At 47.3% G+C, this 26,249-nt stretch overlaps 9 non-coding genes across 9 annotated transcripts; 5 read left to right on the top strand and 4 right to left on the bottom strand.

Annotated features, from left to right (window-relative positions):
- Positions 1 to 3,318: 3,318 nt before the first annotated feature.
- On the bottom strand, positions 3,319 to 3,391 carry trnak-cuu (transfer RNA lysine (anticodon CUU)). Its single transcript has one exon. It is a non-coding gene; the product is annotated as a tRNA-Lys (tRNA).
- Positions 3,392 to 5,746: 2,355 nt separating this feature from the next.
- trnae-uuc (transfer RNA glutamic acid (anticodon UUC)) lies at positions 5,747 to 5,818 on the top strand. Its single transcript has one exon. It is a non-coding gene; the product is annotated as a tRNA-Glu (tRNA).
- A 1,142-nt stretch (positions 5,819 to 6,960) lies between these two features.
- On the bottom strand, positions 6,961 to 7,032 carry trnad-guc (transfer RNA aspartic acid (anticodon GUC)). Its single transcript has one exon. It is a non-coding gene; the product is annotated as a tRNA-Asp (tRNA).
- Positions 7,033 to 8,386: 1,354 nt separating this feature from the next.
- Positions 8,387 to 8,460, top strand: trnat-agu (transfer RNA threonine (anticodon AGU)). Its single transcript has one exon. It is a non-coding gene; the product is annotated as a tRNA-Thr (tRNA).
- Positions 8,461 to 9,626: 1,166 nt separating this feature from the next.
- Positions 9,627 to 9,699, top strand: trnar-acg (transfer RNA arginine (anticodon ACG)). Its single transcript has one exon. It is a non-coding gene; the product is annotated as a tRNA-Arg (tRNA).
- An 8,871-nt stretch (positions 9,700 to 18,570) lies between these two features.
- On the bottom strand, positions 18,571 to 18,682 carry LOC148635122 (U5 spliceosomal RNA). Its single transcript, XR_015933397.1, has one exon. It is a non-coding gene; the product is annotated as a U5 spliceosomal RNA (small nuclear RNA).
- Positions 18,683 to 21,694: 3,012 nt separating this feature from the next.
- trnag-ucc (transfer RNA glycine (anticodon UCC)) lies at positions 21,695 to 21,766 on the bottom strand. The gene has a single exon. It is a non-coding gene; the product is annotated as a tRNA-Gly (tRNA).
- A 653-nt stretch (positions 21,767 to 22,419) lies between these two features.
- Positions 22,420 to 22,561, top strand: LOC148635120 (U4 spliceosomal RNA). Its single transcript, XR_015933410.1, has one exon. It is a non-coding gene; the product is annotated as a U4 spliceosomal RNA (small nuclear RNA).
- Positions 22,562 to 24,098: 1,537 nt separating this feature from the next.
- On the top strand, positions 24,099 to 24,240 carry LOC148635119 (U4 spliceosomal RNA). The gene has a single exon (XR_015933450.1). It is a non-coding gene; the product is annotated as a U4 spliceosomal RNA (small nuclear RNA).
- The last annotated feature ends 2,009 nt before the right edge of the window (positions 24,241 to 26,249 follow it).

Raw genomic sequence — 26,249 nt, 5'->3', positions numbered from 1 at the left:
CTTTTGAGAGTACAAATGTCCTTGCAATTTGCGAAGCTGCAACCCCACCTTACTCAGTGAGCGTCTCTGCTTTTCTCTCACATACAGTTGGGAGAAAAACTTTTGTAAACAGCCCTTCGGAATGATGTGGATTTCTGCATGAATGGCTCCTAACATGTGATCTTATCTTTATCTAAGTCATAATAATTAATAAAGAGAGTCTGATTTCACAAACAACACACGCCCAACATTTGACATTGCTGTTTTAACAAATGTTTTAAACAATCAAGGTCATTGATGGAAAAAGTACGTGAACCCTTATATTAAGGAGCTAGTGGAACCTCCTTTATTGACAAAAACCTCAACCCCCACTTTCTGTAGCGGCTGGTCAGACCTGAGCAGCGGTTAGGAGGTATTTTGGCCTATTCCTCTATGCAAAACTGTTTCAGTTCATGTATATTTTTGGGATGTCTTGCACTGAACGGCCTGCTTCAGATCATGCCACAGCACTTCAATGGGATTGGGGTCAGGACTCTTACTTGGCCATCCCAAAATATGGAATTTCTTCTGTTTCAGCCACTCTGTTGTTGATGTACTCCTTTGTTTTTGTCATGCTGCATGACCCAGCGTCTTTCGAGTTTTAGATCACAGGCAGACACCCTGACATTCTGCTGTAGAATTTCCTGATACATCTTGGAATTCATCGGTCCCTCGATGATTGCAAGCCCTACAGCCTCCGCCATGCTTCCCAGGTGGGATGAGGTTTTGGAGTTGGTATGCAGTGTTTTGTTATCTCCAAACATAACGCTGTGCACATTTACCAACAAGTTCAACTTTTGTCACGTCTGTCCACAGAACATTGTTCCAGGAGTTGCTGTGGAACATCCATGTGGTCTTTAGCAAACTTGAGAGGGGCAGTGGTGGTTTTTTTGTTGGGGAGAGCAGTGGTTTCCTCCGTGGTGACCTCGGATGATCACCACTCCTGTTCAGATTTCTTCTTATGGTGGACTCATGAACACAGACGTAAGACAAAGTCAACCACCTGTTCGCTAGATCCCATCCCCACTCAGCTAGTCAAAGATTCCCTCGAAGGACTGGCAGGACCTATAATTAGTATGATGAATGCATCGCTTGCGTCAGGCATTGTACCTGATCAATTTAAGGTAGCAGTTGTTAAACCGCTCCTTAAGAAGTCAAATTTGGATCCACAAGTTCTTAACAACTACAGGCCTGTCTCAAAGGTCCCATTTCAATCTAAAAGTCTTGAGAGAATAGTTGTTGCCCAACGTCAATCGTATCTGGATTCAAATAATATAATTGAGAAATTTCAGTCTGGTTTCTGAAACTGCATTAACGAGAGTCGTAAATGATATTCTCTTAGCTACTGATGCAGGGAATGCAACAGTGCTTGTGCTTCTAGATCTTAGAGCTGCCTTTGACACGGTTGACCTCTCTGTTTTGTTACACAGGCTTGAGTTTGAGGTTGGCTTATCTGGAACCGTCCTTCAGTGGTTTACTTCACATTTTACTCATCGTTTTCATTATGTTCAAATATCTAATAATTGTACTGCTTCATCAACGTCACCAGTTCAATTTGGGGTACCAGACGGATCAGTGCCGGGACCAATATTGCTCTCTCTCTCTACATGCTGCTGCTAGGTAGGATAATACGAAAAAATAATATGAACTTTCATTCATATGCTGATGACACTCAAATAAACATTTTGTTTACACCAAACGACAACTCTTCTATTATCACTTTAGTTAAATGCATTAATGAAGGAAAGACTTGGATGTGTGAAAACTTTTTGTTACTCAACTCTGAGAAAACTGAGGATCTGTTGATCGGAGGCAACAATACTGATAGGACTACTATAACTTCAGCACTTAACTCAGAGGATTTAAACATTTGCCTCAAAGAGACAGCACGTAACCTAGGCGGCATATTAGACACAAGGCTCTTAACAACTTGCATTGTTAAGTGCCTTGGGACAACCTTGTTGTGAAAGGCGCTATATAGAAATACATTGATTTGAACTGAATTGACAATGTAAAATGTTGTGTGTTGTTTGTTAAACAAGACTGTCTTTATTATTATGCGTCAGATGAAGATCAGATCACATTTTAAGAGCCATTCATTTAGAAATCCAGATCATTCGTGTTTTAAAAGTCGCGGGAAAAGCGAAACGGGTGCTTTTCCTTTGTTGCGCAGACACACGACGACACCGTAGGCGGCAGGACTCGAAGCTTCGCGGGGAGACCCCGACGGCTTTCTAATCCATCGCCCTAACCACTCGGCCACGGCTGCAGCGCGCGCTGCCTTCTTGATACAGTCTAACATAGAGTGCCGGGCGGCGGCGGAACCCTTTTTCAAAGTCGCTTTCGGTTTAACAACAACAAAAAAGAATTTCACAAAATACATGCTAGCAGACAAATGCGCCTCGGAGAACTTAAGGCTGGCTTCAAGTTGGAATGATAGTCTCCCCGTCCGGTCAGGAAAAGGGAACTTTGTTAGACAGAAAGAAGGAAGTAACAATAACGGAGAATTGTGTGCAAGGATTTTAGAAGCTGCGCAGCCCTGCAGTTTCAATAGCCCTTTTATTCGTGTTAGATGCTGGAATTGCCTTTTTTTGACGCTCTTACGAATGCGATGTCAACGAAAACAGAACGAAGCACAAAAAAACCTCAAGTCCTGCAGTTGGATGGTTGGATAGAATGCCGTTACGCGTCCAAGCCGTATTTTCAAGACGTGATTCCCTGAGTCCCAAAAATTTGTAAGTTCTTTGGATGATCTGTGGACCGATCTTTCACGATGAAGAATTCCTTAAGAAGAATAGATCTCGGCCCACCATCCCAATGCCTCCATCTCAAAACAGCAACCTCCCACTGCCCTTAGTCTGCAAGGCAGTCCTTTCAAGTGCGATGATGACGCCGGGACCTTCGTTGCCTATTGTACGAGCTTAACTTTTGTGCTCATCAATTCAACGCTCTTTCCATCAACTCATCTTGTCTTTTGACGTTTCGTGTTTTGTGCTCCTTTGACTATCGGCATATCGGGTGACTGCAAACACTGAAGTTCTTGCTTACGGAGTGTGGAACAGTGTTTTCAAGTGATCGCTGTTCTGTCATGTTGACGCCGAGTGAATCTTTCTTTGGCAACATGGGCAGGCTGACAGCAAAAGTAATGGCAAATTTCTTGACTTATTTCTGAATGTGAATGTTCTTTAGAAAAGGGATGCGGCGTTGCTTCTCCCCCGTGTAAAGGTCACGCATTCCAGACGTGGTTATGAGCGAACAGTTGCCGCAAGTGTTTGAAAAGAGTAAGAGAGGAAGCAGCCCTGCCCCGTGTGAGGATCAAACTCAGGACCTTCAGATGAAGAGACTGACGCGCTACCAACTACGCCAACGAGGCCAGCTGCAGTGCACAGCCGGAAAGTTTGCCTCATATGGATTTCAGTCGCCCGTTCCCTAATCTTTAGACGCCCTCTGCTGGATGTTGCATTTGCCTTTTGATCTCACCGATACTTTTTTGGTCTGTTTCTGTTGCGAGTCCGTTTTTCAGATCTCACCTAGCACAAGTCTCTCTGGCTGAAGTGGCCTCTCTGCTTCAGCATCGTGCCCTCACTCAGCCATTAAAAACGTCACTCGGACTTCTGACATGCTGACATGAAATGTCAAGAGAGAGTGGCGGAGACGCTTAAGGCAGAGAGAAGATGAAGAGGGGGCGTGGCTGCGAAATGATTGACAGCTGCATGACGCTCTCCATGCAAGGTGTGACCACAGGCTAAAGGACACCTTTCGGCACATCAAGCTCTAAGCACACACCTGGAGGACGTGGGAAACGATCCCGCTACCTCTCGCATGCAAAGCGAGCGCTGTACCATGCAAGCTAACCCCCCTCGCTGGGGCTCATGCCTCAGTGTTGCCTAGTGCCGCTTGTTCCCCTCTTACCGGGTGCAGTTCACTGCCCTTCGTCTGCAAGGCAGTCGTGTAATTGCGGCTTTCTTGACTTATTGATGAAGGTCTGACTGGACGAGCGAATGACGCCTCTCCCCCATCCTCAAGCTCGCTGACAGGATAAAATAGAAAGTGCTGCTGTGGCTCATTGGTTTAGGGGTATGATTCTCGCTTAGGGTGTGGGAGGTTCCGGGTTCAACTCCCGGCTGAGCCCTTGTGTGCTCTTTCTGTCCTCGTCCACAAGACTGGGAACTGATATCCACATCACCTTGCAGCATCTGCTTATGGCAAACGATGGAATGTGACTAATGACTGAACGAGCCTGGTGAATACTCATCACGTGGCACAATGAGAGCGTGCAGTCAGCTGTCCAAGGCAGCAACCTCATTGCTCGTTCAAAAGAACACGTACTGAAAACTCATCACCACTATGTCGTAAATGAGCACCGCGATCGCTTGTTGTCATGCGTCCTTACTTGGGAAATGCAGAAGCAAAAACTGCCCTCTCTCAGCCACCGAAACGTGTGCGGCTCGCCTTGCACTCTCTGCGCCTCGCATATTTATGGAGCTGTCTGCTCTTCTTTCTGTTGAAGTACGCAAGTTACGGGGCGTACTGCAGACTATGATGTGCTCAATGACAGCTTTCAAGATTTGAAAACTATGAGCTTGATGGCTCAAGTCGAACGAATGTGGTTGTTACGCAATTGATGATCAAACGCACATATTCTAACGATTCGTGAGAGTATGTTCTAAAGGTCCTTGGCTCGATCCCGGGTTTCGGCATTTTGTTTCATCGCTCCCTTTGTTCCTCTCTCCAGCGCCCCCTGCCTAAAATGACGCGTCCCTTTCTCAGCCCGAAACGCAAGCGATACACCAGCAACAAACCCTACAGGTTTCCGTAGTGTAGTGGTTATCACGTTTGCCTAACATGTGAAAAGTCCCAGGTTCGAGACCGGGTGCAAACAGCCTCTTCTTGCACGCTCCTGCACTTCACAGAGGTCTTGAACCACCAGTCATTTGTTCCCAATGTATTTCCGGTGCCTTCATGCACTCTTGTACCAAACGCACGTTTTTTCTGTACCTGGAGCTGATCATTTGCAATTTGGCTGTCCCGACAGACCAAGACGAGCTCTGTCGGCTCAAAAGCAGCGCAACACCTGCGAGAACAACAGAAAGATTAGTACCCAGCGGGGGCCTCTTAGTGAGCCCAAGATCTCATCAAGAATCGACTCCAGCAACAGGGCTGGGCGCATTGTTCCATACTCCGACCACTCTTGGTGTAAACAGGTCCCTCCTGGTCTCTGCATGAAATGCACTTTCCTGCGTTTGCTGTGGTGTAACTGGCTTCCCCTGCATGGGCGAATGTGAAGAAGATCCTTAGTAAGTCATTGAAGAAACCCGAGAAGAGGTCGGAGTGGCCTCTGTCGTTCATCAACGATCCAGTCAGGCAGTACTCCTCTGTAAAGCGCCGTTCGTTCACATCGATTGGCTTTTTTTTGCCTTCATTCATGCAAGTAGTAAAAGCAAACACCCCTATTCTGCCGTGACCCAGATTTGAACCAGGGTTGTTGCGGCCACAACGCAAAGTACTGACCACTATACGATCACGTCGAGTTACCGATACACACGTGGCAGGGCGGAAAAGGCTGTGCTCTCTTCGTGTGACATAAACGGAAAAGTCCTGACGTTGCATTTCAACTTAGTCCCAGTATACATCGACCCTTCGACACTCTGAGTGGCAACTCTCTTGCGTGTTTTCTCATATTTATGTAGTTTGCTTGCATGATGCCGGGAATAGCAGGGTTGTTCGCTGCCATATGGTCTAGTGGTTAGGATTCCTGGTTTTCACCCAGGCGGCCCTGGTTCGACTCCCGGTATGGGAACGTGTCAGTTTTGCCTCCTGCTTTCCAAAAGATCAGCACCGTGTACGAAGGAGCCGCATTAAAACTACTCGAACGTGCAAAACGTGCGAGAAGAGGGGGCGCTTGTTTCCAGCCGAAACTTCTCGCGTGTGAGACCAGCTGACCATCGCTGCAGGAGGTGGGAGGGTTACTCTGGTAGACAGGGCTGACCTTCGGCAATAGGATTTATACTCTCCAAGATGATATTTGCACTTTCTGGAGAGGCGATTTTCTCCACTTCAGTAGCCCGATTTCGTCGATTGCGTGGAGAGGGCTGTAGAATGTGACGCCGTCTTTCCTGCTCCGTCCATGACAGGCGTGCTGGTCTCTGGAGAGAGAGCACGGTCCATCAGCGCACTCCAATAAAGGCACTGGAAGCAGCTGAATCGCATTGGCGAAGCTCAGCACTGGGCCGCTGGGCATGTTTTGCCACTGTTTCCGTAGTGTAGTGGTTATCACGTTCGCCTCACATGCGAAAGGTCCCCGGTTCGAAACCGGGCGAAAACAGATTTCTTTTGTCGCCACGCACAAAAGGGGATTGGGGATTCGCCTAGCGCTGTGATCGAACAGACCCACTCACCTCTTAGTGTGGCGGGATCTGCACAGTGCATGTCGCAGCGCATCCTGCTTTCACTTCAATGCGCGTCCTGATGTACCCCTGTCTCCCGCGTGACAGGTGGGGACAGGTGACTGGTCCTATACTAACGAGGAAGACATCGCTCTCTCCGACCCCCGGGCATCGTGTCCCGACCCACCGTGCTGGAAGCCGACGCGTGCTGTGATTCCTTTACGGAGCAGAAATGACAACCGAGGAGCCGAGAGATCATTTCAGCATTTCGCGTCTGAACGGAAAACACAAACGACCAACTCGGAATGATTTGCCTTTGACGCTTATCAAAGCGTTCTTTGTGCATCGAACAGACCCAGTCACCTCTTAGTGTGGTGGGATCTGCACAGTGCATGTCGCAGCGCTCCCTGCTTTCACTTCAATGTGCTTCCTGATGTCGAGTCGTGTGCCGTGCGGAGGCTCTGAAAGCGAGAGCAATGAAAAGGTGCACGACGCTGTGTTAGAAAACAGAGAAGTGAAAGGCAGTCCTTTCTCTAAGGAGGTAGAAGAAAAGCTACTCCCCATCGGGGAATCGAACCCCGGTCTCCCGCGTGACAGGCGGGGATACTTGCCACTATACTAACGAGGAAGACATCGCACGCTCCGACCCCCGGCATCGTGTCCCGACCCAGCATGCTGGAAGGCGACGCGTGCTGTGATTCCTTTACGGAGCAGAAATGACAACCGAGGAGCCGAGAGATCATTTCAGCATTTCGCGTCTGAACGGAAAACACAAACGACCAACTCGGAATGACTTGCTTTGGACGCTTTTCAAAGCGTTCTTTGTGCACGACGACTGCGCCGCCTAGCAGATACAAATGGGTTGTACAACTTTGAAGTAGCAAATGGAAGAGGGCTAAGCCCCCTCTCTTTTAGCCCAGGTTCGATCTGTCTCCCAGAATCACCAGGGCGCGCACACACACACCCGTGCCGTTGAAGTGCTTTGCTTCATTTCTAAGGGCAACTCAACATTCACTCCTACCCCGAGTGCAGAAAAGACAGCGTCCGCAGCAACAACAGCTCAGGTCTCTGCACAGGAGCTAAGCTGCCCCCATCTCCTCTGCTCTGCGGCTCCTGCAGAGCGGAGTCCTGCCTGGAGCCGTGTTTGCAGGCAGCAGCTCCCCACGCTCTGTCTGTGCGTCATGAAATTAATTAATAACGTAAATAAATTTATAAAGTTAATAAAGTTATAAATTAGAAATTAATAACGATATAATTATATTCATGTACCGCAACACAAGAATAGTACACGCTGTACATTGTCTGTCGATAATGTTTCTGTAGTGCTTTAGTGGGTTAGGTTCCTGACTTCCATGTCACACGGTCTATGATTGAATCCCATGGAACTATGACTTTATTTTTTAACAAACATTTCTTTGAAAAAATGAAACGTTTCCCTTGGTCAGAGATTAAATAAAACCTCACTTTTTTAGGTTTTACTGTGCAGAGTGAGGTTTTACCTCACTTTTTTTGAGCAGAAGGTTTACTGTGACCTGAGAAGGGCCGGCATCCAATCACGGTGGTAAATACACACAAGCTCTCACTCATCTGAGCTACACGGCTACCAAGATGATCTCGGGTGCGCCGAGCTGGTACGGAACATATTGAACTGATCGACGGCGAATTGTCTCTCAGACAGGCTTTTCACCTCTAAGCTCCCTGACTGACAGTGATCAGCTAGGTAGTGAAACAGTCAGCTGCTTCTAAGCCTTAAACAGCTGCATCTCGGTGCTTCCACGGAGAGATGATTTGAAAGCCGAACATCACCCATTGGGAACACCTTACTATCACTAGTTTAAGAGACTCTTAAGGTCTTGCAGAGGTGCCTGTCTAATAGCATGCGCTTTGCAAGCTATAGGTGTTTAGGCTGAGGCAGAATGCCTGTTAACAAAATGTTTTTCTAAAGGTGTGTCCAAGTGGCTGCAAAAGGACAACACTCCTGGGGTGCTGTGGCTTAGTTGGTTAAAGCGCCTGTCTAGTAAACAGGAGATCCTGGGTTCGAATCCCAGCGGTGCCTTCTTTGTTCTGTCTTCTTGAACAGTACTGGTCATTATGGACAACCACCTACAGCTAGACTTAATTAAATGCAAGTATTCATTTCCTGTCTTTAACGCGACTTGTTTTTCTTAAAATGGATGCAACTTGCAAAACATGAAATACAAACCTTGCTAATCAGCGCTAGCGGCTGGCAAAAAAATAAAAGAAGTCAGCAATGTTTTTTTCTTTAACCTTAACCCTACTAATGGAGAAGAGTTAAACGACCGAGTCTATGCAGCTTAAACGGTGCGCACGTCGGGTTCTTAGCTGGTAAATCACGCTCACCCCAGTCCTTAATCTTTTAAAGAGGATACAAAATTGAACCTAGTCGCCACATCACATACATCCTGTTCAATGATAAAAAGGTAACATCTATCCTCGCTCCAGACTAAATCTCACGTTGAGGGCATATTTTTTTTCACTTTACCGTGAGTCGGGCTCGGCTGCACAGAGGAGAGAGCAGAGCAATGAGGTCACGGGGACAGGGGAGTCACACGCTGGCGGTTTGAATACGCGGAAGATCACTGAGGGATCCACAGTATATGGACCCTCCGTGCGCCATCAGTCCGCACTCCGGACTCTGAATCCTGCCATCCGAGTTAAGATCTCGGCGGAACCTGAGGCACAGTTCCTTCTTAAAACGTAATCTGATGAGCATTTCTAGAATCGTACTTGTATAGATGCAGCCTTTAATGTGTTGCCAGGTTAAAATTGATGACTTCTTGTATTTCAGTAGGCAACTGCCCTCTTGATTTCGGATTTAATTTCTTTATTACAGGGGCGCTTTTATGATGACAGAGTCATGTTCAGGTACTTTGCTTGATGGAGGAAGCTCATTTCGGACTCTGTGATCTGCTCACCTGGAATGGTCTGCTGTACTACTACAAAAGAGAAGTAGAGTCTGGAAGAAGGGACAATTTTATGATGCTTTGGAAGGTAATGTTTTTTTTTTCTTTGAAATCGAAATGAATCAGAATAGCAGTGCAAAAGACAAACTCTTGGTTTGGTTTAAAGAGATATGGTTTTAAAACAGACAACATGTAGAAAACAGGTGTTTCTCACTTTTGGAAAAGAATGGACCGGGGGTAATATTTTACTAGTTGCAGGGCTGAGCTCACTGGGTTACAGTCCTGCAGTATCACACCAGGTCCAGTGGCGCAATGGATAACGCGTCTGATTACGAATCAGGAGATTGTAGGTTCGACTCCTACCTGGCTCAGGTCATTTTTAAACGCATCGGGCTGCTCCCTAAGTAGTCTGTGCTACTTACTGCATTGTAATTGCACCCAGTAAGAGATTTCCTTCATGTAAATGAACTGCACCTGACAGCTTTAGAAAAACACCTGGGCTCAGTACGGTGCTGAGAACTCAGCGTTGCTGTTCTAATTAGCACGCACTGCATCGGCTATGAACCCGAACTTTTCAATTATTCCGATCAGTAAGTCAACACGTAGTCCACATGAAAGGAAGAAATATTCTCTTGTCTGTCTCTTGTTTTTATAGAACTGAATGTCCCTGACAATGTACTGTTAGTTTTAATTGAAGAACGGCATTTGTGTTCAAATATACCAGACAAGTTTACGTAACTGCTCGTGCGACACTCAGTTGTAATTAGTCAAGAAATAAAGTCGAACAACAGCTGCGGGTTTGATTCTGAACGTACAGATGCAGCCATTCAAAATGGGTGAGGTATTTCGCGGCATACCGCGACACGCCCACCGGGGTATCACGCGGTTCACGTGTGTCACGTGACTAACTATCCGGCGTCGCCTTGTAAAACCGCCAGGGGGAGCTTAACCTCTCATGTACAGCATTTGAGCCTTTAATTTTGAACTGTGTATTACAGCATGTTAATCATCAGTCATTAAAATGTTGGTATATTTTATGAAAGCAAGATTGCTCAGTTGGACAAAACCAACTGAGCTGTGCATCACACAGCTGCCAGCGCACCTCACCGTGCCAGGCCACCACTGCGTCACATAGCTGCAAGCGCACCTCACCGTGCCAGGCCACCACTGCATCATACAGCTGCCAGGGCACCTCACCGTGCCAGGCCACCACTGCGTCACAACACACAGCTGCCAGTGCACCTCTACATACCCGACCACCACTGCATCACACAGCTGCCAGCGCACCTCACCGTGCCAGGCCACCACTGCGTCACAACACACAGCTGCCAGTGCACCTCTACATACCCGACCACCACTGCATCACACAGCTGCCAGCGCACCTCACCGTGCCAGGCCACCACTGCGTCACAACACACAGCTGCCAGTGCACCTCTACATACCCGACCACCACTGCATCACACAGCTGCCAGCGCACCTCACCGTGCCAGGCCACCACTGCGTCACAACACACAGCTGCCAGTGCACCTCTACATACCCGACCACCACTGCATCACACAGCTCCAGCGCACCTCACCGTGCCAGGCCACCACTGCGTCACAACACACAGCTGCCAGTGCACCTCTACATACCCGACCACCACTGCATCACACAGCTTCCAGCGCACCTCACCGTGCCAGGCCACCACTGCGTCACAACACACAGCTGCCAGTGCACCTCTACATACCCGACCACCACTGCATCACACAGCTGCCAGGGCACCACACCGTGTCAGGCCACCACTGCGTCACAACACACAGCTGCCAGTGCACCTCTACATACCCGACCACCACTGCATCACACAGCTGCCAGCGCACCTCACCGTGTCAGGCCACCACTGCGTCACACATATTTCAGCGCCATATATTTCATGGATATTATGGAATATAATGGATGGATATCTTAGTTATCTTTCTAGTTCACAGGTTTGCATGCATAATTTAATTTTGAAAGCCACTGAGACATCAGGTACTACTGTTGTATTTATGAAAAAGAAACAAAACAAAAAACATACTAACAACTGTGCCATCCTACTCCTTAGTTAATACATTTTATTATTCATAAACAGTTAACATTGTTAGCAAAATATTTTGAATTATATTTAACCCTATTTTATCTTTAGTTTTGTATTTAACTTATTATATGATAGTCAGACTTAATGTATATTTCAACAATGAAAATATATTTTTACAAGATTTTACATTAAGCACTTAAAATTAATATGGTTAATAATAGTAAACTGTAACATGCTGTAACAAGATCGGTTAAATTGCGAAGAAAATGCTTTCAGAGAAAATGTTTCAGGTGTGAAGAACATAGATGTCCAATGCAATTTCAACCAAACCTGTTCCCACACACCCTGCCCCCACTACCATTAGAATATACACAAACATTTTAGCGTTTCATTCTGAGCAGAAGACCCTCACACCTGAAGAGTGCTGGCTGTGACAAATTAAACCGGTTTTACAGGTTTCAATCACAGACCATGTGACATGGGACTCAGTAAACTAACACACAGCGCCACTGGATTTGATAATACCTAACCAAAATCCGCAATATGGAAACAGAACCTGTGTAATTGTTGATAGATGATGTACTCGTAACATTTTTTCAAGACGAACTACAACATTTAAAAAATGACTTGTATGTACTTGATATCTCTAATCAATCCACGGGTCCCAGCACAAAACGAAACTAAAACGCATACCGTTTCGCGCTTCTTATTAGTTGCTCAAAAGTAATTTGACCGTATGAAATGCATAATATAAACCTAGAAACATATACGTGAGCAGTACTTAAGCACTGTAGTATCGGTGTTAAGACATACCTCTCAAATACTGTAAATCAAGTTAAAAATATCTCAAGACCGATTCTGGTCGTTATGAAACCATGTTTCGTGTATGTTTTCTTTTTCATCTTGAAATAACTCATTTCTAAATACCTTTTTCACTGTTAACATCTTGCAGCAACTTTGCGACAAAATATACACTCTGACAGTTCATCCTGCTACCAACATTAAATAAAACAAATCTTAAGATTTCTATATTTATGTCTTTATTTAGTGGTTTCATTAGTGACAAAGGCTAAACTTTCTTGGAAAAATGTATTTTATGTGTTGCGGAAAAAACTGACTTGCTTTAACAAAATATGTTTACAAATCCTTTCACCTGGCATTTTCGTAGTTAGAAATTATGGAACGCTCTGTTAAAAGCAAGGGAGTTTTTATGTCCGTTGCAGTTCTTTTGCAACATGAATATAATTATATCGTTATTAATTTCTTGAGATACGCGATTCCATATTATATTCCCTTTTAATCAAATTCTAAAAGTATGCTTGTTGACTCCGGTATCACGTTAGTTAAAGACTTCGAAGCTTACAATGTTTAGGGAGAAATGGAATACTGGTGTGTATTTTTTTCTTTAAAGTACCAAGACCAGCTATATACTGTATGTTTACATTCCAAAATTAATATCGTTTATGGCCTTCATACGCGTTACAGTATGCTCCTATTCTTTTTATGCTCAGGCACTAAGATTTCCCTTCAGTGGTAAAATTCAATATCTACAACGGGCACAGTAAAGACGTTTACAGTAAGTCTTTCTACGACAGACCAACGGACCACGAGTGCCCCTGTCGGTCAACCAATCACGCACCGCGTGACCGGCCTTTGACCGGTAGGCGGTCAAAGGTCTTTTCTAGGTCTACACTTAAAATGCACAGAGGGAGGGAGCGATCCTCTGAGTACAGACAGACATCCCTCAACAAGGCCAGGTTGTCGCTCATCAGGCGTCCTGCTATCCCACAAGTCTGTTCTTTCCCTACCAGTGAGGCCACTACATTTTGTAGGCGCAGGAAAAGGGCTTTGGACAGGATCTTAGTGTCCACGCCTAACAGGCTGAGGGGTCTCCAGTTCTTTATGTCATTCTTTGCTCCTTTCTTAAACAAGAGAGAGATAGTGCCTTCTCTTAAGGAGTCAGGCAGCAATTCTGTCTTATAGCTTTCCTCGAATAGGAGCAGTAGCGGATCCTGAAGCAGATCCCAAAAGGTGCAATAAAATTCTTTAGGGAGCCCGTCAGCACCCGGAGTTTTCCCCTGCTGTAAGCTCTCCATAGCCTGTCTCAGCTCTTCTACTGTCAAATCCCTCTCAAGTACTTCCCTATCTTCTTCACTCAAAACGTTTTCTAGCTTTGAGGTAAAAAAATGAATTTCTTCATCCTTTACCTCTGTAGAGCTGTACAGTCTTGAGTAGAAGGCCTCGGTGCAGGAGAGGATAGCACTCGGCTCTGTTCTCTCTCGTCCCTCCTCATCAACTACACTTTCCATGACAGACTTGGAGCCTACCACTTTCCTGAAAAAGAAGCGAGTACACTTCTTATTTTCTTCCAAGAACTGCACTCTGCTTCTTAACAGCACTCCTCGACTACTTTCTTCGGCTATGCTCCGGATGTCCTTTTTTAAAAGGGTGATATCCTCGAGCACATCGAAGCCACTGTGCAGCATCGTGTAGAGACGCTGCAGCTGTCTGTTTCCTGGCTAGCAATCCTCTCCGTCTGGCAGCAGCCTTCCTTCCCTCAGCCATGAAAAAGGCCTTTGTCCTCATCTTCACCTCCTCCCACCACTCTCCTACTGACCCGTACAGACACTGCAAGGACAGCCACTGTGATAGTTTCTCCTTGTAGCGGGATACTACCCCCTCGTTCTCTAGCAGCTTTGTGTTGAGTTTCCAGAGGCCTGGGCCAAAGACAGTCCTGCCCTGGAGTTCCACTCTACACCCTAAAGCCTGATGATCTGAGAAAAAGACAGGCTGAAGAGTGACCCCAACAACTTTCACTCTCTCTGAGACAAAGCAATAGTCAATTCTGGAGCTGCTATTCCTCCCTGACCATGTATATCCTGCTGTTGTGGGATATATACATCTATATGTGTCTGAGAGTTTAAAGTCTTGAACTAAGTTTTGCAGGGCCAGTGAGCTGGAATCCAATTTTATCGGAGAGCTAGACTGCCTGTCTGTGTGCTCTAAGATACAATTAAAATCCCCTCCCACTATCACGTCTGTGCTACTTAACAATAGGGGAGAGAGTGCCTTGAGTAGCTCCACCCTTCCTCCCACGTCAGTAGGACAATACACATTGATTAGCCGCAGGTTAACAGTCCCCCATTCCACATCCACACACAGCAACCTGCCATCTATGACCCTCTGAATACTTTTCAATTTGAAAGCCCATCCTTTGAAAAGAATGGCCACGCCAGAGGCTCTGTTGTTATTGTCCCCTGACCAAACAGAAGGCCCTTTATCCCACCTATCTTCAAAGCTTTTATACCTCTCTTGATAGGCTAAAGCACACTCCTGCAACATCAACACATCTCCCTCTCTCTGCTGGAGTAATCAAAGACACACTGGCATTTAACTCTGTCATTGATACCTCTGGTGTTAAGAGAAATTATGTTTAGAGCCATATTACATAAGAAAGTGGAACCAGTCTTTACAAAACACATTTCTCTTTGGTCTCACCTGTTACCTTCTTCTTTTTCTTTTTCTTCTTACCAATTTCCTGCCAGCCATCCTCTGAATGAGCCTTCATCAGGGTGGCAGCAGTAAAAGCATTCACGGAGTCCATTTCAAGGAAGGGGGTAGAGGGAGGGGTGGAGGGGTTCCAGCTGTCCCCATCGCCATTCTCTCCTTCCTCCTCGCTCGGGGAGAAAACAGAGTCATTTTTCCTTTTCCTCAAGTCCAGCTCCTGGGAGCACCGAGGGGAAAGGGGTGCAGCCGATGCACCAGTCTCCTCTTCCCCCTCACCCACCAGCTGTTGCAGATCCTCCGTGATGGACTGGATGGAGGAGAGGAGGGCATCTGTAGCACTTGCAGAGTCTGAGAAAAGCAGCTCCGCTGAATCCTGGGTATCGTCGCTGGACCCGCTCCACCGGGGGGCCCCACACTGGCCCTCGTTCTGAGGAGCAGGAGTGGGGGAGGGGTCCTCGCTGTTCTCGGGGGTTTTCAAACCCTCGTGCTTGTCTGGTGCAGTCTGCGGTTGTGGGGGCGTAGTGGATTTCTCTTCCACCGGCCCCGGAGCCACAGCAGGACTGATCCTGGCTGGAGGCTGAGACTCTTTGTCCAACAAGGGTTCTTTGTTTGACTTGTTGTTTGCTTTGGCTTTTTCGGGCCGGTTTGGCTGAAACAAGCACTGCCTCATCCTTTCTCATTTTGAGTTTATAGGCGTAGGCGTGGGGGCAGTTCTTAAAAATGTGTCCTTCCGAGCCACATAAATTGCACTTTGGCAGCATTGAACAGTCAGAGGCTAAATGTCCCTGTTTGCCACAGGTCTTGCAGCATTTCACAGTGCAGGACGATGCCAGGTGTCCCACAGCACCACAGCGCCGACACACCTTTGGTTGTCCCACATAAAAAACATAGCCATTGCAGGCGCCCAGCCGGATTGTAGAGGGCAGGTGCCTTAAGCCTCCATTTACATTGTCCGGTAGCAAGCGAACCTCAAATTTTCTTGCTCCTGTTTTTATACCGTCAACATCTCTAACCTCAGTTCCATGGTGGACGGTGCAGTACTGGTTAAGCCAGGTGTGAATGTCCTCCGTCTTTGCCACTTCCGAGAACATAACAACATGCACCGTTTTCCTCTCTCTCTGTGTCAGAGGCTGCAAGTTGATCTTCTCAAGGGTAGGAACTTTCCCTCTTTTTGCCTCAAACACATCCACACATTGTTCAAACAGAGAATAGGTAGCAAAAACAACCTCAAATGCTTTCTGACCTGGGAGAGCGAAGATGAAATCCAAGTGCCGAGGTTCAAAGCCAAGTTCCTTCTGCAACACTTTTCTGCTGAACTGCATACGATCCATGAAGAGGTCATCCAAAAGCTCAAAACGCACAGCATTCTTACGGGATCCAAAACTTTGCATTTCGTGAACTGCAAAACAAACACTGCTTCCACAAAACAAGAAAACAATCCAACTACTCCACCTACAGGCTGATCAAGGTATCTCCCCTGCCAGGTAAGTATGAGTTGTACAGGCCCCTGCAAGCGGCCCGCACCCACAGCACAAATCGCGCAGCCTAGGCCACCTCCTCGCCCCGCACGCCACCGCCTCCTGCTGGGCCCACTCTTTCGCACACTCACACGCCACACTAACACTCAAAAGTGTGGGCAAAACGAGAAAACGAGCGCGCCGTTTCCTACACATCTGCAGTCGCCGTTGCGCATTCGCAGCATGTCCCGGGATGCAATTCGGCCTCATTTGCATAACTCCAGACCGGCAGATCGCCACGCAAGCTCGCGACGTGCGCCTGCCACACACCGAACAAACCTTTTCAGCAATTTCCAAAAAAACCGGCCTGCTCGCCTGCCCACAAGGCTCCGTCTCTTACCTGCTCTCCAGAGCCTGCTGCCTTCTGTGCTTTTCTCTCGGCACCGCTGCAGCGCACACAACTCCTGCAGCGGGAGGGGGGGAGAAAGTTCCCGCGCTCCGCCGCAGGGAAGGCTCGCTCCGTGCGCACACGTCCTTTCGATGCCAGTCTAACAAGTGCTCCGCATTAGCTGCGTCGGGGCTCTGGCGTGTCGCACCTCACCTCACCTCGCACTGCCCCCTCCTTGAATGTCTGCCGCTGGGCATGCCCCGCTCTCCTCCGCCTTATCTTATCGCGTGTGAGCACCGACAATGGCCACAATGCCGGGGAATGGCACCTGTAAAGTGTTAATTGGGGCACAGGAACAGCCCGTCTCGTCTCGGGGGCCGGCTTCAGAGACAATACAGCAAACACAGCGGGGCGGGGGAAGAAGACGACACCACACATGCGGGTACATTCAGCTCCGGCGGGAACGAGACATTTGTCGGTCTTTTCAAGTGCCGAGAGCCGAGCAATCCTTCACTTGTATTGTTTCTCCCGGGTGACTAGATCTGGCCCTGCGACTCTCGACTGGGCTCACCCCCGGGGCAGCCCAGCAGGTGTGAGCCTGGCCGGCACCCGGATGGGAGATTCCCCCCCGGAAAAGCTCCGGTTGCTGCTGCTCCTGCAAGAGGTGTGACTGGGACCAGTAGGGAGCGCTCACCCTGCGGGCTGTGTGGCTCTCTTACGCCCCAGCCTCCTGATGGCGACACTCTGCTGCACAAACAGGCGCCGTCCTTCGGGCGAGGCGTCAAACCGAGGTCCCGACCCACCTTGGCCATTAGGAAACCCCAGGGCGTCTCTCAAAAAGAGACGCCGGGGGTGTCCCTCTGGTGTTAGTGCTCCCCTTTACCCATCAGTCGGGGTCTCCTCCTAATCCCCGTCTCACCTGTAACAATCAATGACGAGGCCCCCCTGTCCGTGAGATTTAGTACTCGCGCAAGAGACCGGGGGCAGAGCGCGAACGCGGTCCCCCGCCCCCCACAAAGTGCGCGCTCCGGGTTCCCTCTCGGGGCCCTGCAACACAGCGGAAGGGCAGCGAGAAGGAGCCTCTTGCTCTGACGCCGCAAGGCCACAAGAGGGCAGAGGCGCCGCGCGCCCGGCCGACGTGTTGGACCGGTGCGCTTTACGTGCTGAAATAAACACGCGACAGGCCCGAAATGTTTCCAGAGTGCTGTGCACTGGAGGTTTTTGTCTGGCGAAGACTTGCCTGGTGCTCCTCCGTGCAGATTGTTTGTCCTCCTCCAGTGCGGGACGAGCCAACACAAGGGAGCGCATTCGCCAACATCCAGGCACGCAATGCGATTTGGAAAGCAGCTCCTTTCCAAAGAGTTGCACACGAATGATCCTTCAGTCCCGCTCGGGGGGCACGGAGCCCCCGCCACACACAGCTTCAAGTAGCGAGTCAGGCGCCAGGGCTTTCGCTTACAGCCACACCACCCTGAACACACCCGATCTCGTCTGATCTTGGAAGCTAAGCAGGGTCGGGCCTGGTTAGTACTTGGGTGGGAGACCAGTGGGGCCCGTTCAGCTCCGGGCTCATTGCCTGCAGCTCTCGGCTTGCGGGCCTGCCCAATTCGTGCGATAACTTGGAAAACACCCGGCCACACTGTGCCAGAAATGGCGCACTCTGGGAAGCCGCTATGCAAAGCGAGGTCCGAAGATCCCCTGCGGCCGGACACTTCCCGCCCCCAAAAGAAGAGAGCGCTAATCAGATGGGCGGAGATCGAGGACTTGCAGAGCAGACGACCATAATAAGAGCGATTGTGAGCAGTTTTGTTTTCTCTCTTTGACCAGCCCCGCTGCAACCACCCGAAGGCAGGGAAGCACAAACATTACATGGAACTCATTCATGCTCCTCTCCACGGAAATCTTTAGTAAAAGGCGAAAGATTCTAATAATATAAAGATCCAGTGTGTTGCACTGGCCTGGTCAGCCTGGCCTGGGGGATGGTGCACATAGCACTTTCAGTCCCTGAGGTGTTAATGGCGGAGGTGTTGGAGAGTGGTACCTGTGTGGGATGGGTGGGTGAGTAGCTGTCGGGGGTTGTAGCTTTTCCTTTGCAGCTTGTCCTATACCTCCTGTAGGCGTCCTTGCTCTCTCTTAACTTCTGTTTTAGCTCCCATCATGTATATGCATTCCTTTCATTACCTTTTAATTTTTAAAATGAACTCAAGTTGTGTATAATGTAATAATTTAAGTAGAATAGATTCTAATAATATAATGATCCAGTGTGTTGCACTACTTCACTGCTTCACTGCTCTATGCCGTCTGGAAATAAATCCTCAGACTGCTTACTGCCCTGGGCATGTACCGATAAATTACAGGAGCACATCTATATATCACTGCGTTGAAGCAGGGGACACACAATCACATCCTAAATACAGTGTTCCAGCACCATTGACCTCATCCAGAACGTATCATTTCTTGAAAGGGATTGCTGTCCGAATGCACATCTGAATCCCAAACAGAATCTCTAGTAAAATATTATCATTTGTGAAACAGGCAAATGACTGTCTCAGGGGCCCATTCTTCATTCTCAAGACACATGTATGCAGTACGTACACCATGCATTGAGCAATAGGGATTAAAGACACCACAGGTAAGGTTAGAAGTCATTCTGACTGTATTCTAAAATATTGGACTCATATTCTTATGATGGCAGACATGATGCTGCGTTTAAAACCGGGGTTAAAGGACATTATATGACTGTCAATTCTGTTTTGTTTTGGAGACTATTGGCTGCCTATGTGGTACAGTGCAGCGTGAAGGAAACATTTTCCAAAACTGTGTCAGCTCAAAAGTTGTAAGAAAACCTCTCCAGCTGCTTTAACTCTCTTCATTTTTGTCATTTAATGTGACACTCGATGTATAACTGGAGCCTCACATATGCAAACGGTGGGGCTCCAGTTCGACACCCAGTTCGACACCACTTTACAGTATCTGACAAAAGCATGGCAGACTGTGCCGGACCGGCAGATAACTTCTGCTTATTTTTACCATATTAAACATTGGAAATCCTCCCATTTGCATTTGTGACACTTGATTTTGGCTCCACCTAAGACACTCTTAAATCTTCAAACACTTTTCTCTTCTCCCGCAACACTCTTGTCTGTCAGCACTATGTGGCAGCGTTGCATGACAACCCATCTCACCACGGAAAGGAACCTAAAAGATTTGGTAAGAGAGGAGAAAAGGACTTGGCCTGTAGGGGGTTCGAACCCACGACCTTGGCGCTATTAGCGCCACACTCTAACCAACTGAGCTAACCAGCCACACGACAGTGCTCCTCTCTGTGCTGCAAAAAAATCGAACTCAGGGAATTTCTTTTGCCCTCCTTTGAATAGAAAGTCGTGTAATTCAGTGTACGGGCTTTCTCGTGCAGTTTCATGGTTCTTGTAACCCAAATCCTACACTGGCCTGAAGTGCCCCCCCATTTCACAGCATTTTTCAGCTGATTTAAAATGTACCTAAAGGAGAAGCATTATTGAAGACCATCAATTACCAAGAGCTTTTGTCAAAGGTTTTGGTGGTCATTTTTAATGACCACAGAGCGCTGTGACCTCGGTTTTACATCTCATCCAAAAGACAGCGCCCTTTTACAACACAGCGTCTCCATCACTATACTGGGGCATTGGGACCCGCACAGACCTCAGGGTGAGCGCCCCCCCGCCGGCACCATTAACACCGCTTCCAGCTGGAAGCTTTGTTTTTCCCTGTAGCTCACCCTCATCCGGGTACTGACCTGGCTCACACCTGCTTAGCTTCAGTGGGTTTTCAGTTGCGAGTTGCAAGGGGATGCAAGTGATGGAGCCGCTCGCTGCAAAAGCCACTGCATTGGCGGGGAATCGAACCCGAGCCTCCCGCGTGACAGGCGAAAATTCCACCAATGCTCAGTGCCTGGGCCTTCAAAAAAGATGCTTTTTTGGTGCTCTGTGCAAAAACGGTCGACATCTGCTTCCAGCTGCAAAATGCCATTCGCAGACGATGAAGAACTTATTTCCAAGGCAGCGGGTACAAGCGATTTGGCGTTTTAAAACCACCAGGAATAGGAAAGAGGCACGCTTCTTTGCTTGCGCCGGAACACATCGACAGGAGGTGGACAACGTAGTCGGCAGAATTCAAACCTGCGCGGGGAAACCCCAATGGATTTCTAGTCCATCGCCTTAACCACTCGACCACGACTACAGAAAGCCCCGCCGCCGCTGCGTTCTTGCTACAATCTTACCTGGATCGCGAGGCGCCGGCGGAAGCCTATTTCAAAGTCATTCTCCGTTTCAAAAAAACATTTCCAAAATACAAGCCTTGCAGACAGACACGCCTCAGAGGACTTAAGGGTGGCTTCATGTCGGAATGATAAAGTCTCCCCGTCCGGACATGAAAATGCCACTCTGTTACACACAAAAAAAGAATCAACAACAGAGAAATGCCCACAAGCATTTCAAAAGCCGCACCACGCCGCACTTGAAATAGCTCTTACAATAGAATCGCAGGAATCGCCTTTTTATTTACGCTCTTACCAACGCAATGGAAAGCAAAACAAGGCAAAGCAGAGCAAAACAAAACGAACAAACGAAAACCCTCACGTCCCGCACTTGCATATAACACCGTTACGTGCCCAAGCAGTAGTGTATGTCGCATACAGAATTCATTCGAAATCATTGATTTCTCCAATTAACAAGGGTCCCTTTTTGAACCTGCGAGAAGCATTCTTTCAACGTAACAGATTTACTCCGGGGAACAGCAGCATGACATCGAGAGTAGCTCAAGCTTTCAGCACCCGTATCGGACTGCGTGTATGCAGACACCGCTCAGAATCCCCTGTAAGATTCTCCTTCAACTCCGTTTTGCAGTGCTTTAGCTCTTTCAAAAGGCTTCGCTTTGCTAGTCACAACCCAAGGCTCATGACAGCATTTGAAACCAAGCGCCACTGCGTTGGCCGGGAATCAAACCCGGGTCAACTGCTTGGAAGGCAACTATGCTCACAACTATACCACCAACGCACACCCACAGGTGCTCTGCAGGACACCACCAGAGAATGCTCACGATTTCGGAAGCTGTCTCCGGGACGTGCTGATTCCACACATCCTGAATAAATCATGATATTGTTAGTTGCTGTAGCTAGACGTTCAAATGAGTTTCATGGCCAGATGGACTGTTACCTTCAGCGGTATAGTATTGCAGTGAGACAGCACGATGCCTGCAAGACTATGTCACGCTAAACGCCACAGATTGTGTTTGTCCGTTCGTTTCAGTCGTCCTGCAGCCACGGGAAGTGGGACACAAACATGCTGCAATGCTTTCAAGACGTTAGGATTTGTTTGTGCAACATCCGAGAAGAGTACTTGTGGCTTGAATGTGAACTGTACGTGCCCGCCCCCTTTCCTCTGTAGTGCATGAGTTCCTCCCGGCATGCCCTTCGTCATTGTTCTGTCATCTTGTATTTAAAGGGTTGTATTTCTGCTGCTGAAAATAAGCAACGGTTTTCTCACAACGCCCATTGTTCCCGACGGAGCCCTTGTCTGTCATGAAATTCTTCAAAACCTCAAGCTAGAAGAAGAAGAAGACGACAAATATGAAGCGTTACCGCAACGACATGCCATGAGACGATCGATAACGATTTCCATAGGATCCCCGCGGTTGCCTGGCAACCGTCAGCTTTGCGCAGTGGCAGTATCGTAGCCTGTGAGGTTTAGCCGAGGCGCGATTATTGCTAGTTGAAAACTTTTCCCAATGCCCCGCTTCCGCCGGTTTGCAATACAATCGGCGAAAGCAATTTTTGACAGTCTCGTCAGAGACTGAGCAAGGTGTTTAAAGACAGAATTGGTCATGGTGACATCATGGTAGAAAGAAACGAGCTTGTTACGTCTCAACAGAAACGCTCTTTAGCTCTTTTAGCGTTATGCAGAGAACAGCATCTGTCGAGATCACTTTTGTGTCAGCGCGAAACGCCGTGTGCTGTCAGTTTGATTTCATATTGCTCGTAGCGGCGCCCGGCTTTTGTCTGTCAAACGTTAGGTTGCGCTTCTTCATGCTGCATCGTCGGCATGAGTGGAGCTTTTTAAACGTCTGTACTAACTGCGCCCCATAAGAAATCGTTTGTCCCCGTTCAAAAGAGATTGTGCGATGTCCTGCAGCGTTCGCAAAGCAAGGCTTTGACAGTTTGAAAAGAGGAATTTATTCTGCTTCCTTTGCGTGCAGTAGTTACAAAGTTGAACGTCTTTACACGATCTGCTGCAGTTTTCAGTGGGTGGGCTTTGTCAAATGGCTTGGAAAAACGCACTGTGTTTCGGCTCGGGAAACATCATGAGCAGCTTTTAACACATACAGAATTAATTCGAAATCATTGATTTCTCCAATTAACAAGGGTCCCTTTTTGAACCTGCGAGAAGCATTCTTTCAATGTAACAGATTTACTCCGGGGAAAGGCAGCATGACATTGAGAGTAGCTCAAGCTTTCAGCACCCGTATCGGACTGCGTGTATGCAGACACCACTCAGAATCCCCTGTAAGATTCTCCTTCAATTCCGTTATGCAGTGCTTTAGCTCTTTCAAAAGGCTTCGCTTTGCTAGTCACAATCCAAGGCTCATGACAGCATTTGAAACCAATCGCCACTGCGTTGGACGGGAATCGAACGCGGGTCCACTGCTTGGAAGGCGGCTATGCTCACCACTATACCACCAACGCATGCCCACAGGCACCCTGCAGGACACCACCAGAGAATGCTCACGATTTCGGAAGCTGTCTCCGGGACGTGCTGATTCCACACATCCTGAATAAATCATGATATTGTTAGTTGCTGTAGCTAGACGTTCAAATGAGTTTCATGGCCAGATGGACTGTTTCCTCCAGCGGTATAGTATTGCAGTGAGACAGCACGATGCCTGCAAGACTATGTCACGCTAAACGCCACAGATTGTGTTTGTCCGTTCGTGTCAGTCGTCCTGCAGCCACGGGAAGTGGGACACAAACATGCTGCAATGCTTTCAAGACGTTAGGATTTGTTTGTGCAACATCCGAGAAGAGTACTTGTGGCTTGAATGTGAACTGTACGTGCCCGCCCCCTTTCCTCTGTAGTGCAGTTCCTCCCGGCATGCCCTTCGTCATTGTTCTGTCATCTTGTATTTAAAGGGTTGTATTTCTGCTGCTGAAAATAAGCAACGGTTTTCTCCCAACGCCCTTTGTTCCCGACGGAGCCCTTGTCTGTCATGAAATTCTTCAAAACCTCAAGCTAGAAGAAGAAGACGACAAATATGAAGCGTTACAGCAACGACATGCCATGAGACGATTGATAATGATTTCCATAGGATCCCCGCGGTTGCCTGGCAACCGTCAGCTTTGCGCAGTAGCAGTATCGTAGCCTGTGAGGTTTAGCCGAGGCGCGATTATTGCTAGTTGAAAACTTTTCCCAATACCCCACTTCCATCGGTTTGCAATACAATCGGCGAAAGCAATTTTTGACAGTCTCGTTAGAGACTGAGCAAGGTGTTTAAAGATAGATTTTATCATGGTGACATCATGGTAGAAAGAAACGAGCTTGTTACATCTCAACAGAAACGCTCTTTAGCTCTTTCAGCGTTATGCAGAGAACTATGGAAGCCCGTTTCCGCCAGGGAGTATCTCAGAATTCCGACCTAGTATCTCAGAATTGCGACTTAGTAACTCAGAATTGCGACTTAAAATCATTCATAAATCATACAAGATCTAAAGGCATGGGGAGTTGTATTGTCAAGTGCCCTGATAAAAATCAAATTAATGCAGGTCTACAATAGTTTTGCTCGTTATAATCCCTACACGGTTTGCAAGATGGACACCATTATAGAGGACTTATTTTGTCGTGGTTACACAAACCATGAAATTTTGGTGTTATTGGAGGAATCACACAATGTAAAACTGAGTCTTCGGACCTTGGAAAGAATGCTGTGTAAGAATCAGCTCTGGCGAAGGCGAAACAAGACAGATGAAGCGGAGGTCGCCTCATTCATACACCAACAGCTACAGACTTCTGGCAGACATCATGGCTATCGGTGGATGCACCAGAAATGCTGGATGGCAGGGATAATAACGGATAGAGAGACTGTCCGTCAGTTACTGCACCTTATGGACGGGCGAGGAGTAGATCTGCGTGCGCAAAATCGCCTGAGACGCCGGCAGTATTACAGCCGCGGACCAAACTATGTGTGGCATATTGATGGGTATGACAAATTAAAACCTTACGGGATATGCATCAACGGGTGCATTGATGGCTTCTCGAGAAAAATGATCTGGTTAGAAGCATACAAAACCAATAATGACCCATGAATTATTGCGGATTATTTTATAGACGCTGTCTATAAAAACAATGGTCTTCCACAAAGAGTACGACTTGATCATGGAACCGAAAACACCCACGTTGCTGTAATGCAAAAGTTTCTGGGCGAAATGAATGAGGATAGCACAGAATGTGTCACTCTTTGCCCAAGCACTGGGAATCAGAGAATTGAACGCTGGTGGGCTACACTAAGAGCACAGTGCAGTCAGTTTTGGATGGACCATTTTGAACAGCTGAGAGAAGATGGCATTTTGTTGACACCTTCATCGACAAATCACTCATTCAGTTTTGCTTCCAAAACACCATACAGGTAAATGAAACATACCTGTCATTACAGATTTTGATATGAATAGTAAAACATAAAATTCTACTATGTTTTATACTATTATACTTATTAAAGATCTCTTCTTTGAGTTCCATAAAGTGATTTAACAAACCTTATTTCAAAACAATTGATTTCTATTGATTTCTATAGGAGGAGCTCAATGAAGTGCTGACTGCCTGGAATAATCACAGAATAAGGCCAACCCACAACCCTCGCGCTCCCAGTGGACGACCTTCAGCGATGTATGCTGCCCCTAGTTTATATGGCGCACAGAACTATTTGCAGGCAGTTGACCAAATCAAAGTCGATATCTGTCGAGAAGACTGTTGTGTAAAGGACTACCCCTGTGATGAGGATGTCTTCCATCTTTGTGTTGAACTGATGGCTGAACAGAACTTTGCAATGCCAGATGATGTGTTTGAAATCAGTGACCTTTACTTAAGACTACATGAAATGGTCCTCAATGGGCTGGACCTTGAGTAGGAATAGGAGAATAGGGGACTTTGCACTCTCTGGATAAGATAAACTGCTTACAAATGTGGGATCTAGGTGTTTTGGTGTTTTGTTTTTCTCAAATGCCACAGCATTTGATGTTACACATTACAAGTGGTAAAGATGTTACCACTTTTAATGTGTTGTCTTTAGATCTGATTTAACATTGAGTGTGAAATAGGATGAAACAAGGAACAAATGAAAGTAAATGTGCCAAAAGATGCAAACAGTGTAAACAATCTTTAATGGACTATAGATAATGTTTACACATAAAAGCAACCCAACTTTGATTTGACAATAACATTATCTAACATTATATGAAATGTTTGACAATAACATTACCTCACCTCTCTCATT

This window comes from Lepisosteus platostomus, unplaced genomic scaffold, assembly GCF_059453375.1.
Source record: "Lepisosteus platostomus isolate fLepPlt1 unplaced genomic scaffold, fLepPlt1.hap1 Scaffold_30_H1, whole genome shotgun sequence".
In the NCBI taxonomy this organism is placed as follows: domain Eukaryota; kingdom Metazoa; phylum Chordata; class Actinopteri; order Semionotiformes; family Lepisosteidae; genus Lepisosteus; species Lepisosteus platostomus.
This window is presented reverse-complemented; position numbering and strand designations above follow the sequence as displayed.